We start from the raw sequence: 14,899 nt of genomic DNA, 5'->3' as shown, positions 1-14,899 counted from the left end.
CACCTCGTACCTATTGTACCCCCATAGCGCTCTGTGCTTCATTATGGCTGCATTTCTCTTCCCCTCCACTGTTATTGTTTTCTCCTGTGTTTCCATATATCTATTGCCTTCGTTTATCCATATACCAAGATATTTATACTCTGTTACCCGAGGTATTTCCTGGCCCTGTATCTCCACTGCCTGTTCACTGTTTTCATTGAATACCATAACACCTGATTTTCTAACACTAAATTTCAAACCTAAATTGTTGCCTTCCTGTCCACAGATATTAGCCAGACGTTGGAAATAACTTTGCTTGTTAGCTAGCAACACAATATCGTCCGCATAAAATAAACATGGAAGCTGCTGCTCTGCTACTGTTCCCGCCGGTTTGTATGAGAGATCAAAACCGATAAATTTGAAAAACCGATCAATCAAATTCGAAAACATATTCCATAAAAAACTAGCGACAGTCATCTACAATCAAATTAAATCGGACGCAGGTATATTTCAGGATACCTACTCGCGGAAAACACACACGTATAATCTTAGGAAAACCACCTAATTCAGTGAAAGGATTCGAACCAACTACGGCAAGCAAAAACTAACGCACCTTATACCTTCATTTCTAAACTCTAACATGACGGCCATTAGCATAGTGAATGAAAGCCGATCAGTAGCAATTTTCCAAAAAAAGATACATGCCTATCTAATGGCGCTTCAAACATGACATTTTTTTTCTCTTTCTCTTCCGTGTAAGACTTCCTTATATTGTATAAGCTTTCTTCCAGAACTGCATTGTGCCTCGAAATTCAGCCATGAAAATTTCTTGTCAATAAGCTCTTCATATCAATTATGTTCTAGTTCACTTATTAAAACCACGGCTTAGTTCTTTTTTTTCTCTTCTGCATTTATGTATTACATGATGTATTAGTGTTACATTAAGTGTCATTATGTAGTGTTATATTTATGTATTACAGGCTGGGTGTACTGCAATAATTGTTTTTTTTCCTATTTTACTACATTGATGTATTATCTAGTGACTCGCTGAGTGTTGTGCAATGTCGTGGTCTGGGCGGCGATTGGCGCATTGTCAGGCATTTTCGCCACCCCTTCCCGCTGTACCACTGGATACGTATGCTGGTTACGTGTACCACTGGATATGTATGCTGAACTGATGATGAAATAAACAATTCATTCATTCATGATTACCCAATATTTCTTCCTTCTAGCGCCCTCTCCATCTTCAACATGTACAGCCACAGAACACCTATATAAACTTAGAGAAGGGAAACTGTACCTTCCACAGTGCAACGGAAATAAGCGTAGCGGTGGTGTCCTGAACTAAAGTATGCGACCACAGATGGCGCTGTACAACAGGAAACGCAGGAGGAGAAAAGGTTGACTACCCCGGGACGTGGCGGAAGTGGCTCGCGGACGCTCCTGTGAACGAGGCTTCAGCGACTTCGTTTGTAGCTAAGTACTCTTTTATCTTTATTAGCTAGTGTTTTGAAGTGTTTTCTTTTGCATGGAGTAGGGGCGCAAATTTTGAATTCTTGGTAGGAGTAGTAAACGCGTGAGTAAACGTACCGGCTTTGTCTAGGTCTGACGGCTCCCCCGTTAGGCCTAGGTGGTAGGAGGGACCTATTTGATAGGCTTATTTAATTCTTTCAGCTAGCTCTTCGGATGCTTACATGGAGTAGGGAGTGATAATTCTTTAGTTTTGTTTGGGATAGTGGTCGAGGTCGGCTTTGCGTGAGTGATTTGGCGGACGTGCTCGTTGAGCCTAAGGACGTAGGCCTAGCGATGAAACCGAAGAAAGGGAAGGCCGCGGGGGACGCGGAGCAAGTGCAGTGCGACGAGTGCCTGCGCTGGTGCTCCCTCGACGAGACCAGTTTCCAGAGCTTAGCAGACGCGGAGGAGTCTAGCTTTACGTGCACGCTGTGCGAAGGGGTCAGGGAAGCAGTCCAAAAACTGGAAGGAAATTGGACAGCCAAGTTGGAAGAGCTGAAAGCAGACCTGAGGGAGGAGCGGGAGAAGCGGGTAGCTTTGCAGGCGAAAGTCACCGAGTTGGTCAGGGTGGAAGCGATACAGGCCGCGCAGTTAGTAAGGACCGTGGCCGAGCTTGACGAAGAGAAAGAAACGAGCGCCGAACTGAAAAAGCGGCTCGACGCACTTGAGACGCGTCCAGCGGAGAATGTCGGGTCAGGAGACGAAAGCGGTGGCAAAGACTCAGAAAGTAGGGTAGACCCTACAGGCGAAGTGGGAGGCAGGGAGCCAAAGCAAGCGGTCGCCAGCTCGCCGCCGGTGAAGCAGCGCAACACGCCCCGAGTGAGGCGACGCTGCAGCCGCAGGAAGCTAGAAAGAGCGGCACCTGCCTTGAGACCACGCGGAAAAAGCAGGAGCCCAGGGGACAATGCCCTTTGTCGAGTCAGAATCACGCGGAAAAGGACACAGGGAAGCAGGGTGAGGTAGGAGAGAATGAATGGGTGATTATCGCTGGCGACTCAAACATGGCTGGGTGCTCAAAAGCAATTGTGGAGAGGGTGAAAGGCGACAAAAGAGTGGCGGTGGGCACATTTCCAGGGCGGACACTGAGTGCTGTCATGGAGCGAGCAAAAGAAAAGCTCGCGGAAAATGCCCACGTGCGCAACCTCGTCATAGTAGCCGATGGGCTAAATGATGTCCTAAACAGGAAAGGGCCAGGACTAGCCCAGCGCTTGGCGAAGGGGGCGGACGACTTGCGTGAGCCATCCCCTCAGGTGCAGATCGTGGTATGCACGGTGCCGGAGGTGCCTGTGCGTGACAGTCACGTACAAAGAGCCGTAATCGCTGCCAATGAGGAAATATGGAAAATGAGTCGAGAGAAGGGCTTCGAGGTTGTCGAAGTAAACAGGGAAGTGAGAAGGTGTGGTGGTTTTAAACGAGATGGGATCTGTGGTGGTTTTAAACGAGATGGGATCCACTTCAATTACAGGCTAGCACGAGAAGTGGGCTGGCGACTTGGGGGTCGCACTGTTGCTTTTTTAGGGGGCCCGCGGGTGCTCAGGAGGTCAGAGTAGGTAGTAATGAAGAAGGTCCTTTAGGGGAACATCAGCAGAGAATCGCCGTCGATAACAGAGAAAGGAGGAAAGCAAGAACAAGAGCTCGCCATGCAATAGGCTACATAAACATGCAGGGCGGCAGAAGAAAGGAAAAGTGGGCAGAGATTGAGGAGCAGTTACATAGAGAACAAATAGGGGTGTATGCGGTTACAGAAACACACCTTAGAGACTCAGAAGAGCCGCCAGTTATTGAGAATTATGTATGGGAAGGGTGCAACATAACTAAGTCGGAAAGAAAGGGAGGGGGGGTCGGAATGCTCATCCATCAGGGAGCCAAATGGAAAAGAGTAAATTCACAATGTCAAGAGCATCTTTGGTTATCAGGTACATTGAGTGTGAAAGAAACTTGGCTGGGCGCTACGTGTTTGTAGACCGGAAAAAATTGCACAGAGAAGAATAAAGAGTTAGTGGAATGCATCAGCGCTGATATTAAGGGTTTCGGGAATGGTGCTGAAATTGTCCTATTAGGTGACATGAATGCCCACATACAGGATTTAGATGGCTATACCGACAATAACGGGAAGTCAATGCGAGACCTTTGCGAGCAACATAACCTCGTGATCGTGAATACAGGGCCTAAGTGTGAAGGACAGATCACGTGGGAAGTGGGAAACCGGCAATCGACCATTAATTACTGTCTGATGACAGAAGGAATTCATGATAAGTTGAGAGAAATGGTCATCGATGAGGAAGGGTTTAGCAGCATAGGGAGTGACCATAAACGCATCATTTTGAAACTGGGATATGTAGTTGGGAAAGAGAGCAAGGAAAGCACAATTGCCAGTCCAAATTTGAGCGCTGAACAAATAGCAAATATAGTCACTAGAGTTGAAGAAGAACTTGGCAAGCGGCCAAGTAAGGAGTGGGAATATGGTGAGCTTCTAAGTGTAATAACGACAGAAATACGTAAAGAGAAACAACATGTTCATTGGAAAGGAAAAAAGAAACCGAAAAGCTGTTGGAACAAGGAGATACGAGAAGCGATCGCCGAACGACAGAAAGCATCTCGAGAGCACAGGCAGGCAAAGAAGGCGCAGTTTCCACAGGATGAAGTAACCAGTAAATGGGAAATATACCGGGAGAAAAAGTCTATGGTTCAAATACTGGTGCAAGGAAAATTAAAAGGTGAAAGTGAACGTTAGTTGTCCGAAATGCGTGAGAAACAGAAGGCCGCACCTAGAATATTTTGGAATAACATAAAATTATTAGGCAGGAAGTCAGCAACAATCCTAGACGAAGATGAAAACAGACTGGAAGGAGAAGCGGCAATAAAAACATCCGAAACGCAACAGCCGAATCCTTCCAAGGCAATGACGAGGTTGTACTTGAGGAAAAAAATAGCATGAAAGAGACCCAGGTGGAAAAGGAGCTGGCGCTGACCAATTTAAACTGGAAGAAAGCGGAAGAGAAAATTCGTAAGCGCACAGCCACAGGGCTAGACGAGGTTCCCGTTAGGCTGATAAATGAACTGGGACCAAAAAGTAAGGAAGCTCTGGTGAAAGCAGTGGAAACAATTTTAAGAGATAGACGAATACCAGACAGTTGGCGACAAAGTAGAATGAATTTAATTTATAAAGGTAAGGGGGAGAAAGACAGAATTCACTCGTATAGACCGTTGACCATTACGTCGGTAATATACAGGCTAGCAATGCAGGCAATCAAATTAAAGCTTCAAGCATGGGCAGAGAATAATGGCATTTTGGGAGAGCTTCAGAATGGCTTTAGAATAGGTAGGCGCTTGGATGATAACTTGTTTGTTCTTACTCAGTGTATCGAAATATCAAAAGCAGAAAGCAGACCGTTGTATGTGGCCTTTTTGGACATTACAGGAGCATACGACAACGTAGACCGCAACATTTTGTGGGATATTCTGGAAAAGGAAGGCTTTGGTAACGATTGTCTACAGCTTTTGAGAGAGATTTACTTAGAAAATACCGTTTGCGTTGAATGGGAAGGGATGAGAAGCGCGGAGAAAGTACAAATCAACAAGGGACTGAGGCAGGGGTGCCCTTTATCCCCGCTGCTGTTTATGATGTACATGGTGAGGATGGAGAGGGAGCTAGAAGGAAGTAATATCGTGTTTCATCTCTCATACAAACAGGCAGGTACAGTAATAGAGCAGCAACTCCCATGTTTATTTATGCGGACGACATTGTGTTGCTCGCTAACAAGCAAAGTGATTTGCAACGTCTGGCTAATATCTGTGGACAGGAAGGCAACAATTTAGGTTTGAAATTTAATGTTAGAATATCAGGTGTTATGGTATTCAATGAAAACAGTGAACAGAGAGTGCAGATACAAGGCCAAGAAATACCTCGGGTGACAGAATATAAATACTTTGGTATATGGATAAACGAAGGCAATGGATATATGGAAGCACAGGAAAAAATCATAACAGTCAAGGGGAAGAGAAATGCAGCCATAATGAAGCACAGAGCGCTATGGGGATACAATAGGTACGAGGTCCTACGAGGTATGTGGAAAGGGGTAGTGGTTCCAGGACTTACTTTTGGAAATGCGGTTGTTTGCTTTAAATCAGGGGTACAATCAGTGCTCGACGGGAACCAAAGGTCTGTTGGTCGCCTCGCATTTGGGCGCTCACGGGAAGACTACAAATGAAGCTGTGCAGGGGGATATGGGCTGGACTAGTTTTGAAGTGAGGGAAGCTCTCAGTAAAACTGAGTATGAAGAACGGCTGAGGAATATGGAAGAAAGTAAATGGGCTGGGAGAGTGTTCAGGTACCTGTACAGGCAAAACATTGATTCACAGTGGAGGAAAAGAACTAGGAAGCTTACCAGCAAGTATGCGGCCTGTGGGGTGGGCAATACAGCAACAAAGAAGGTCAAGCGGAAAGTTAGAGAGGCTGAATTAATCTCATGGGTGGCGGCAATGGAAAAGAAACCTGCCATGAGTAACTACTTAAGCGGAAAAAACGAAATCAGGAAAGAAACCATTTATGCTAACTAAAAGGGAAGCTCATTACTTTTCGAAGCGAGATCGGGGTGCCTTAGAACACGCACCTATAAAGCGAGATATAAGAAGGAAGAAGAAGCATGTGCTTGCTGCGGTAAAGCTAGGGAAACGACGAAGCATATTTTATTAGAATGTGAAGACGGCTACCCAGCGGTCGATTTAGGCACCACTAGCCTCCTTGAAGCCCTTGGGTTCAGCGGGAGCAGTGGTAAAGCAATCAGGTCCGCAATAGACATTAGTAAGAGGCGATTGGAGGATTGGTGGAAGAAAAGTACGGAAACGACAAAAGACGGAGACGTACAAAAACACAGTTCGCAATAGGGGATCGGAAAATTTGGAGGTGTTAGTTCATAGTGTTTTTTTTTTCTTTTCTTTTTTCATTGGTTAACCTAGGTAGGATATCAGGCAGCATAGTAGCAAGAGCCTGGGGGCGCAACCCACCGCCCCATTCCAAAGGGGACGCTCATAACATCCATCCATCCATCCATCCATCCGCCACCACCTGAGCCACCACGTGACTCCCGCTCCTCCCGCTAGGGGCGCTGCACCGGCGCGTGATACCGTTGGTTTGGATTTGGATTTGTGGCGGATGGACGTGCTTTTCGGGGCTCCGTGGCGACGACGAAATCATAAATTTTTGTGCATGCTTTGAGCTTGCGTCTGTTTTTATTTGCTGTTTTTTTGCATTTAAAGAGTAATTGAGGGTTTTTCCGTTTCTTTCCTTTTTTTTATTTGTCTTGCGCCACATGCTCTGGGAGTGTACCGGCAACAACGGTAATCAAAGCAGCTCCGTTGGCGACGCGTACATAATCGCGGCTGTTGCCAGAGTAGAAGGCTCGAGCTCCGTTCTTCCCGACGCCGCCCCGGATGCGGGAGCCGCCGGGGACCTTCTCCGTAGGCGTCGCCGCCGCTGGGAGGCGGCTATCAGAAGTTCAGAGCTGGTAGACCAGCTCTGGGCCGTCCGGCAAGCCGAAGATGCCGCTCGAGTCCAAGAACTTCGAGCCGTCACCTGAGGCCACCACATCAAGAACTGTCGGACTATTCTTTACTAAAGTTTCTTCTTCTTCTCGTATTTCGGGTGCGCGGGTGTGCTTCGTGTAGGTTTGTTTTGCAGTATGATTAGAGTGTCTTTCGTGCCAAGTGTTCCTACATGTGCAGCCTAGTCTGACGTTGAGTGTTTATAGTCTTTAAGTAGTAGCCTGGCAGTGGCAAGAGAAATAGCTATTAGTGGTTTTACTGTGCGTGTTTGGTAGAAAAGTGAGAGCTTGACCGCGTGGTTGAGCGCGTCATACCTTTGGTCTCCGCGGCATTGATTGTTTTTGAAACAATGGTGAGAGATGCTTTGCGGCATTTTCAGGATTTGGATCCTGTGCGTATCGGTTTTTTCTAGAAGGCACGTGCTCTGCTTTGATATAGTATTATAGTATTTGCAAAAAGCCGTGCAATACAAGGCGAGAAAGCCGGTAAAGCAGGCTGTACGGGGGGCGACCCTCAAGGCAGATGAGGAGACGGGTGAGAATGGAGAGGGCGTCGACTCACCCGGCACACAATGTGATGTCGATACTAGGATGCAGAAAATGGAGAGTTCCCAGGAAGAGCTTCTCAAACAGGTGCAAGAGCTTAACAATTAGCTAAACACGGAGCGTGAGGCACGGAAGGTAGTTGAAAAGAGACTGGAAGCAGTTGAAGAAAAGCTGAACTGGATCGCCATTGTGACCGAGAATATGCGTGACAATGGAACGCAGACCACCAACGCGATAGGCGCGGGAGGGTCAGAGAAATACGTGGAACGCACGCAGGGTGATGATGGGTTAGCTGGAAAGAGCAGCACCTACCTTGAGGCCGCTACGCGGAAAAAGCAGGAGCCGAGGGGATAATGCCCCTTGTCGAGTCCGAATCACGCGGAAAATGACAAAAAGAAGCAGGGAGAGGTAGGAGAGAGTGAAAGGGTGAATAGTGGAGGCGATTCAAACCTGGCTGGGTGCTCAAAAGCAATTGTGGAGAGGGTGAAAGGCGACAAAAGAGTGGCGGTAGGGACATTTCCAGGGAGCACACTGAGTTCTGTCATGGAGCGAGCAAAAGAAAAGCTCGTGGAAAATGCCCACGTGCGCAACCTTGTCGTAGTAGCAGGTGGGCTAAATGACGTCCTAAACAGGAAAGGGCCAGAACTAGCCCAGCGCTTGGCGAAGGGGGTGGACGACTTGCGTGAGTTATCCTCTCAGGTGCAGATCGTGGTGTGCACGGTGCCGGAGGTGCCTGTGCGTGACAGTCACGTACAAAGAGCCGTAATGGCTGCCAATGAGGAAATATGGAAAATGAGTTGAGAGAAGGGCTTCGAGGTTGTCGAAGTAAACAGGGAAGTGAGAAGGTGTGGTGGTTTTAAAAGAGATGGGATCCACTTCAATTACAGGCTAGCACGAGAAGTGGGCTGGCGACTTGGCGGTCGCACTGTTGCTTTTTTAGGGGGTCCGCGGGTGCTCAGGAGGTCAGAGTAGGTAGTAATGAAGAAGGTCCCTTAGGGGAACATCAGCAGAGCATCGCCGTCGATAACAGAGAAAGGAGGAAAGCAAGAACAAGAGCTCGCCATGCAATAGGCTACATAAACATGCAGGGCGGCAGAAGAAAGGAAAAGTGGGCAGAGATTGAGGAGCAGTTACATAGAGAACAAATAGGGGTGTATGCGGTTACAGAAACACACCTTAGAGAGTCAGAAGAGCCGCCAGTTATTGAGAATTATGTATGGGAAGGGTGCAACAGAACTAAGTCGGAAAGAAAGGGAGCGGGGGGTTGGAATGCTCATCCATCAGGGAGCCAAATGGAAAAGAGTAAATTCACAATGTCAAGAGCATCTTTGGTTATCAGTACAATGAGTGGGAAAGAAACTTGGCTGGGAGTTACGTATTTGTGGACCGGAAAAAATTGCACAGAGAAGAATAAAGAGTTAGTGGAATGCATAAGCGTTGATATTATGTTTTCGGGAGTGGTGCTGAAATTGTCCTATTAGGTGACATGAATGCCCACATACAGGAATTAGATGGCTATACCGACAATAACGGGAAGTCAATGCTGGACCTTTCTGAGCAAAATAATCTCGTGATCGTGAGAACAGGGCCTAAGTGTGAAGGATAGATCACGTGGGAAGTGGGAAACCGGCAATCGACCATTGATTACTCTCTGATGACAGAAGGAATTCATGATAAGTTGAGAGAAATGGTCATCGATGAGGAAGGGTTTAACAGCATAGGGAGTGACCATAAACGCATCATATTGAAAATGGGATATGTAGTTGGGAAAGAGAGCAAGGAGAGCAAAATGGCCAGTCCAAATCTGAACGCTGAACAAATAGCAAATACAGTCACTAGAGTTGAGGAAGAACTTGGCAAATGGCCAAATAAAGAGTGGGAATATGGCGAGCTTATAGGTGTAATAAAGACAGAAATACGGAAAGAGAACCAACATGTTCGTCGGAAAGGAAAAAAGAAACCGAAAGGCTGGTGGAACAAGGAGATACGAGAAGCGATCTCCGAACGACAGAAAGCATCTCGAGAGCACAGGCAGGCAAAGAAGGCGCAGTTGCCACAGCATGAAGTAGCTAATAAATGGGACATATACCGGGAGAAAAAGTCTCTGGTTCAAATACTGGTGCAAGCAAAATTAAAAGGTGAAAGTGAACGTTGGTTGTCAGAAATACGCCAGAAACAGAAGGCCGCACCTAGAATATTTTGGAACCACATAATATTATTAGGCAGGAAGTCAACAACAATACAACAACATATCCTAGACGAAGATGAAAACAGACTCGAAGGAGAAGCGGCAATAAATTACACCCGAAAAGCAACAGCCGAATCTTTCCAAGGCAATGACGAGGTTATACCTGTTGAAAAAAAGAGCATGAAAGAGACCCAAGGGGAAAAGCAGCTGGTGCTAACAAATTTAAACTGGAAGAAAGCGGAAGAGAAAATTCCTAAGCGTACAGCCACAGGGCTAGACGAGGTTCCCATTGGGCTGATAAATGAACTAGGACCAAAAAGCAAGGAAGCTCTGGTAAAAGCAGTGGAAAGAACTTTAAAAGATAGAGGAATACCAGACAGTTGGCGACAAAGTAGAATGAATTTGATTTATAAAGGAGATTGGGAGAAAGACAGAATTCACTCGTATAGGCCGTTGACCATTACATAGGTAATATACAGGCTAGCAATGCAGGCAATCAAATTAAAGCTTCAAGCATGGACAGAGAATAATGGCATTTTGGGAGAGCTTCAGAATGGCTTCAGAATAGGTAGGCGTTTGGATGACAACTTGTTTGTTCTTACTCAGTTTATTGAAATATCAAAAGCAGAAAGCAGACCGTTGTATGTGGCCTTTTTAGACATTACATGAGCCTACGACAACGTGGAGCGCCACATATTCTGGGATATCCTGGAAGGGGAAGGCTTACGTAACGATTGTATACAGCTTTTGAGAGAGATTTACCTAGAAAATACCGTTGGCGTAGAATGGGAAGGGATGAGGAGCGAGGAGAAAGTTCATATCAACAAGGGACTGAGGCAGGGGTGCCCTTTATCCCCGCTGTTGTTTATGATGTACATGGTCAGGATGGAGAGGGCGCTAGAAGGAAGTAATATCGGGTTTAATCTCTCATAAACAGGCGGGTACAGTAATAGAGCAGCAACTCCCAGGTTTATTTTATGCGGACGACATTGTGTTGCTAGCTAACAAGCAAAGTGATTTGGAACGTCTAGCTAATATCTGTGGACAGGAAGGCAACGATTTAGGTTTGAAGTTTAGTGTTAGAAAATCAGGTGTTATGGTATTCAATGAAAACAGTGAACAGACAGTGGAGATACAGGGACAAGAAATACCTCGGGTAATAGAATATAAATAACTTGGTATACGGATAAACGAAGGCAATGGATATATGGAAACACAGGAAAAAACCATAACAGTAAAGGGGAAGAGAAATGCAGCCATAATGAAGCACAGAGCGCTATGGGGATGCAATAGGTACGAGGTCCTCCGAGGTATGTGGAAAGGTGTAATGGTTCCAGGGCTTACTTTTGGCAATGCGGTTGTTTGCTATAAATCAGGGGTACAATCAGGACTCGACGGGAACCAAAGGTCAGTGGGTCGCCTCGCATTGGGCGCTCACGGGAAGACAACAAATGATGCTGTGCAGGGTGATATGGGCTGGACTAGTTTTGAAGTTAGGGAAGCTCTCAGTAAAACTGAGTATGAAGAACGGCTGAGGAATATGGAAGAAAGTAAATGGGCTGGGAGAGTGTTCAGGTATCTGTACAGGAAAAACATTGATTCACAGTGGAGGAAAAAAACTAGGAAGCTTAGCAGCAAGTATGCGGCCTGTAGGGTGGACAACACAACAACAAAGGTCAAGCGGAAAGTCAGAGAAGCTGAATTAATCTCATGGGTGGCGGCAATGGAAAAGAAACCTGCCATAGGTAACTACTTAAGAGGAAAAAACGATATCAGGAAAGAAACCATTTATGATAACTCAAAGGGAAGCTCATTACTTTTCGAAGCGAGATCAGGATGCCTTAGAACACGCACCTATAAAGCGAGATATAAGAAGGAAGAGGAAGCATGTGCTTGCTGTGGTAAAGCTAGGGAAACTACGGAGCATGTTTTATTAGAATGTGAAGACGTCTAGGCACCACTGGCCTCCTTGAAGCCCTTGGGTTCAGAGGGAGCAGTGGTAAAGCAAACATGTCCGCAATAGACATTAGTAAGAGGCGACTGGAGGATTGGTGGAAGAAAAGTAGGGAAACGACAAAAGACGGAGACGTACAAAAACACAGCTCACAATAGGAGATCAGAAAATTTGGGCGTGGTAGTTCATAGTGTTTTTTTTGTCTTTTTTTTCATTGTTTAAACTAGGTAGAATATTAGGCAGTATTGTAGCAAGAGCTTGGTGGCGCAACCCACCGCCCCGTTCCAAAGGGGACGCTCATAACATCCATCCATTCATCCATCCGGAAACGGGGTTTTGCAAAGTATGGCCGCTTTACCAGGTGTTCTGTGGCTTTACTGGGTTTCTGACTGCTGCGCCTCGATCGTGCTCCCGCCAGTTTGGTTGCTGTGTGGCAAACGCAGCGCCTACACATATAAATATATGTAGCGTTGAGTCATATCGAGTTAAGGCACAGTCTGAACTGACTTTTAAGGGATCCCGAGCAGTTTTTCGTTTATTACGCCGCCGTTACCCCGAGTTTTGCCGCCGCGCTCCAGCTATTGCATTTCGTGTAGGGCTAATGACAGAATGCCGTTTCCAGGTGGCGCGATGGCCTCTACTGGAATAAACGCGCACGACACCAAATATTGAGTAAGCCTGAAAATATTTTATTTCCATTTAAAAGTACAAAAAAAAAACACACGTCTACGCATCCACAGAAACGCGGTTACATAGTCAAGAAATTGCTGATTAATAAGGGTAGCACAAACGTACAAGAAAGAAGACCCAAGCTACAAAACGTACGGTCGGCTGCTAAGTATAATTTCCCTGTCACCACGTGTCACTTTTATACAGCATCTTTACAGCACCAGCAGGCCGGGTAGTTTGGCGGAAAGAACGCAACAGCTTACGGCCGTCAGCGGCCTCTTTTCTACGGGTGTCATAATTATCCTAATCTCCACATAAACGTTGTTCAAGTCCGCCTCTGTATCTGAACCATATACATGTGTAATGAAATTATGATAACCACTGCTCTTTATCAAACATGTATTGGTTTTGCAAATGCGTATTACAGCTGACGGAACGACGTACTGTAAGTGAAGCACAAGAGAACAAGGGCAAAAGGAGGATACAACACTTGAAAAAGAAATGAAGAATTAGTAGGCGTACAGCAAACAAGCGATGACGGAGAACACACAATGATGCATCGGGTGTTCTGTGACATGGTTTCCGTACTTGCGATTTATGGAGATCAACGGCATAAAAACGTACTTTCAAGCGTACTCCCTCAACCTCCGCCGCATTCATTATGATAATCGACGCCTTAACAAAATGAGGCACTATTTTTTTGCCAAGAGTAGACCTCTTTATAGCAAGTCTATGTAATGACTCGGAGACGCAACCAGCATGCTTTTCGAAAATGTTTTACTGCCATGGAGGAAGGAAACTGAGGAGAGGCACGCGCACTACCCTCTCCGCGCGCTAAGAGAAAAGTGCACTGGAAATGACGGAGTAGGTTCTCCTTTGTTTTGCTGTTTTTTTATTCCTTTGCTGTAGTGGCCCCGCCTTTCGGACCACAATGGCGGCTTTGTTATTGTTTTGTGCGCTAACACGTGTTGCTCCGTAGGCAACGGACGAAGGAATATCCGGGAAAAATTTTGCCCTCTTCGGCGGAATCATGCTAACGTGCTAACGATTGTTTAGTATTGCTGCGGAGCGCGCGGGTCTGAGCAGCACGGTTGCGCGCAGCGCGGCGTGGTTTCGCGAGAAATGTAAACAAGAGAGGAGAGCTGGCCCGATAGGCGGAGCAACGCCATGAGCAACGCTAACTTCCGGTTTCACTTTCGCTTCACAAAGAGTGACGTCAGGGCCTCTCCTGAGTTTCCTTCCAACGTGTTTTACCGCCGTAGTATTCGAACTCCAACGGCCAGGAAACACAGCGATACCCATAGGCTGTCGGCTGTCGGTGGTTAATCAAGTACAAAAACCTTGACGCTTTGACTAAAAAGCAGCTTCAGCAATCAAATTAAAAAAAAAATCAACTGCCTATTTGCCTCAGATAAAAAAACATCCTCAGACACCTGGATTGTTTACGTCAATCGTTTGTGTAAAGTAAAAAATTCAGCATGTTCAGCGCCCCTAGAAAAGAAAGCACAAACTAAAGTATGCGACCGAATTACAGTATGTAGCTCCACTTGCGCGCTTACGCTGAAACGCGCCTCGATTGATTTTTCGCCCTCTGAGGCCATTTGTTGAACTTGAGAGTGTGCGGGGCCTGGTACACATAGAGTTACTATACTGACTCCAGAGGACAAGCTACCCATAGGGCCCATGCATTGAAATCGGGAACCGCAAGAGCGCCGCCATGTTGCTACGTGCCGAGGTTGCCAGCTCCTGAGACGCTTGCTAGACTTGGTGGCAGTAGTCAATTTTAATCCGGCAACCGTAGCTGCGTAGCAGCATGGCGTCTCCGTTGTAGTGTCCTGATGTGTGCGTGTAGCCGTGTGTTTGGGCTTTTTAAGTTGGTTCTTTATTCTATGTTGCGGGACGGTGTGGGTGTGGTCCATGTTGGCCGTACAGGTGGCAGTTATGCAACCGAGGGATGATCCTGTTGAAGTTTCCGGCGGTATGCGGTTTTCAGCGGTCACACGTGTTGCAGGAGTGTCACTCGACGAGGTTACGAGCTTGAAGCTGTGGTCAGATTCTTTGTTGGCGTTCCGTAATTCTCTTCGCACGGACGCGGTATGTTGCAAAAGCCGCTTTCGCGATCTATCGTCGCGACGATAGATTGGGGTTTTTTTATTATTATAAATACTGATCCAGCTGTAGGGCGCATGTAACCGACAAACGGAAGTCTCAGGAGAGCACCTGAGATTATAATAAAGCAGGTGGCGCAGGAACTTCAGGGCACCCAAGGGACAGTGGGGGGATCGAAGCTCGAAGCAGAATGGTACGTAGGTTGGGGCCGTCGAGGAAGGTGTGTGCCAGGGAGTGTTCGCACGGACAGCTCCCCTGGCACGCGCAGCAGTGCCTCGCAAGGTCGAGATACTTTAAAGGCACCTGCGCCCATGATCTTTCTTTTGCCTCGGTGCAGTGAACACGATTAACGAGAATAATATGGAGGGCATCCGGTGCAGTCGCGAATGCGTCACGGCA

This window comes from Dermacentor albipictus, chromosome 2 (assembly GCF_038994185.2).
Source record: "Dermacentor albipictus isolate Rhodes 1998 colony chromosome 2, USDA_Dalb.pri_finalv2, whole genome shotgun sequence".
Classification (NCBI taxonomy): domain Eukaryota; kingdom Metazoa; phylum Arthropoda; class Arachnida; order Ixodida; family Ixodidae; genus Dermacentor; species Dermacentor albipictus.
The sequence above is the reverse complement of the archived record's forward strand: the minus strand, read 5'-3'. Positions refer to the sequence as shown.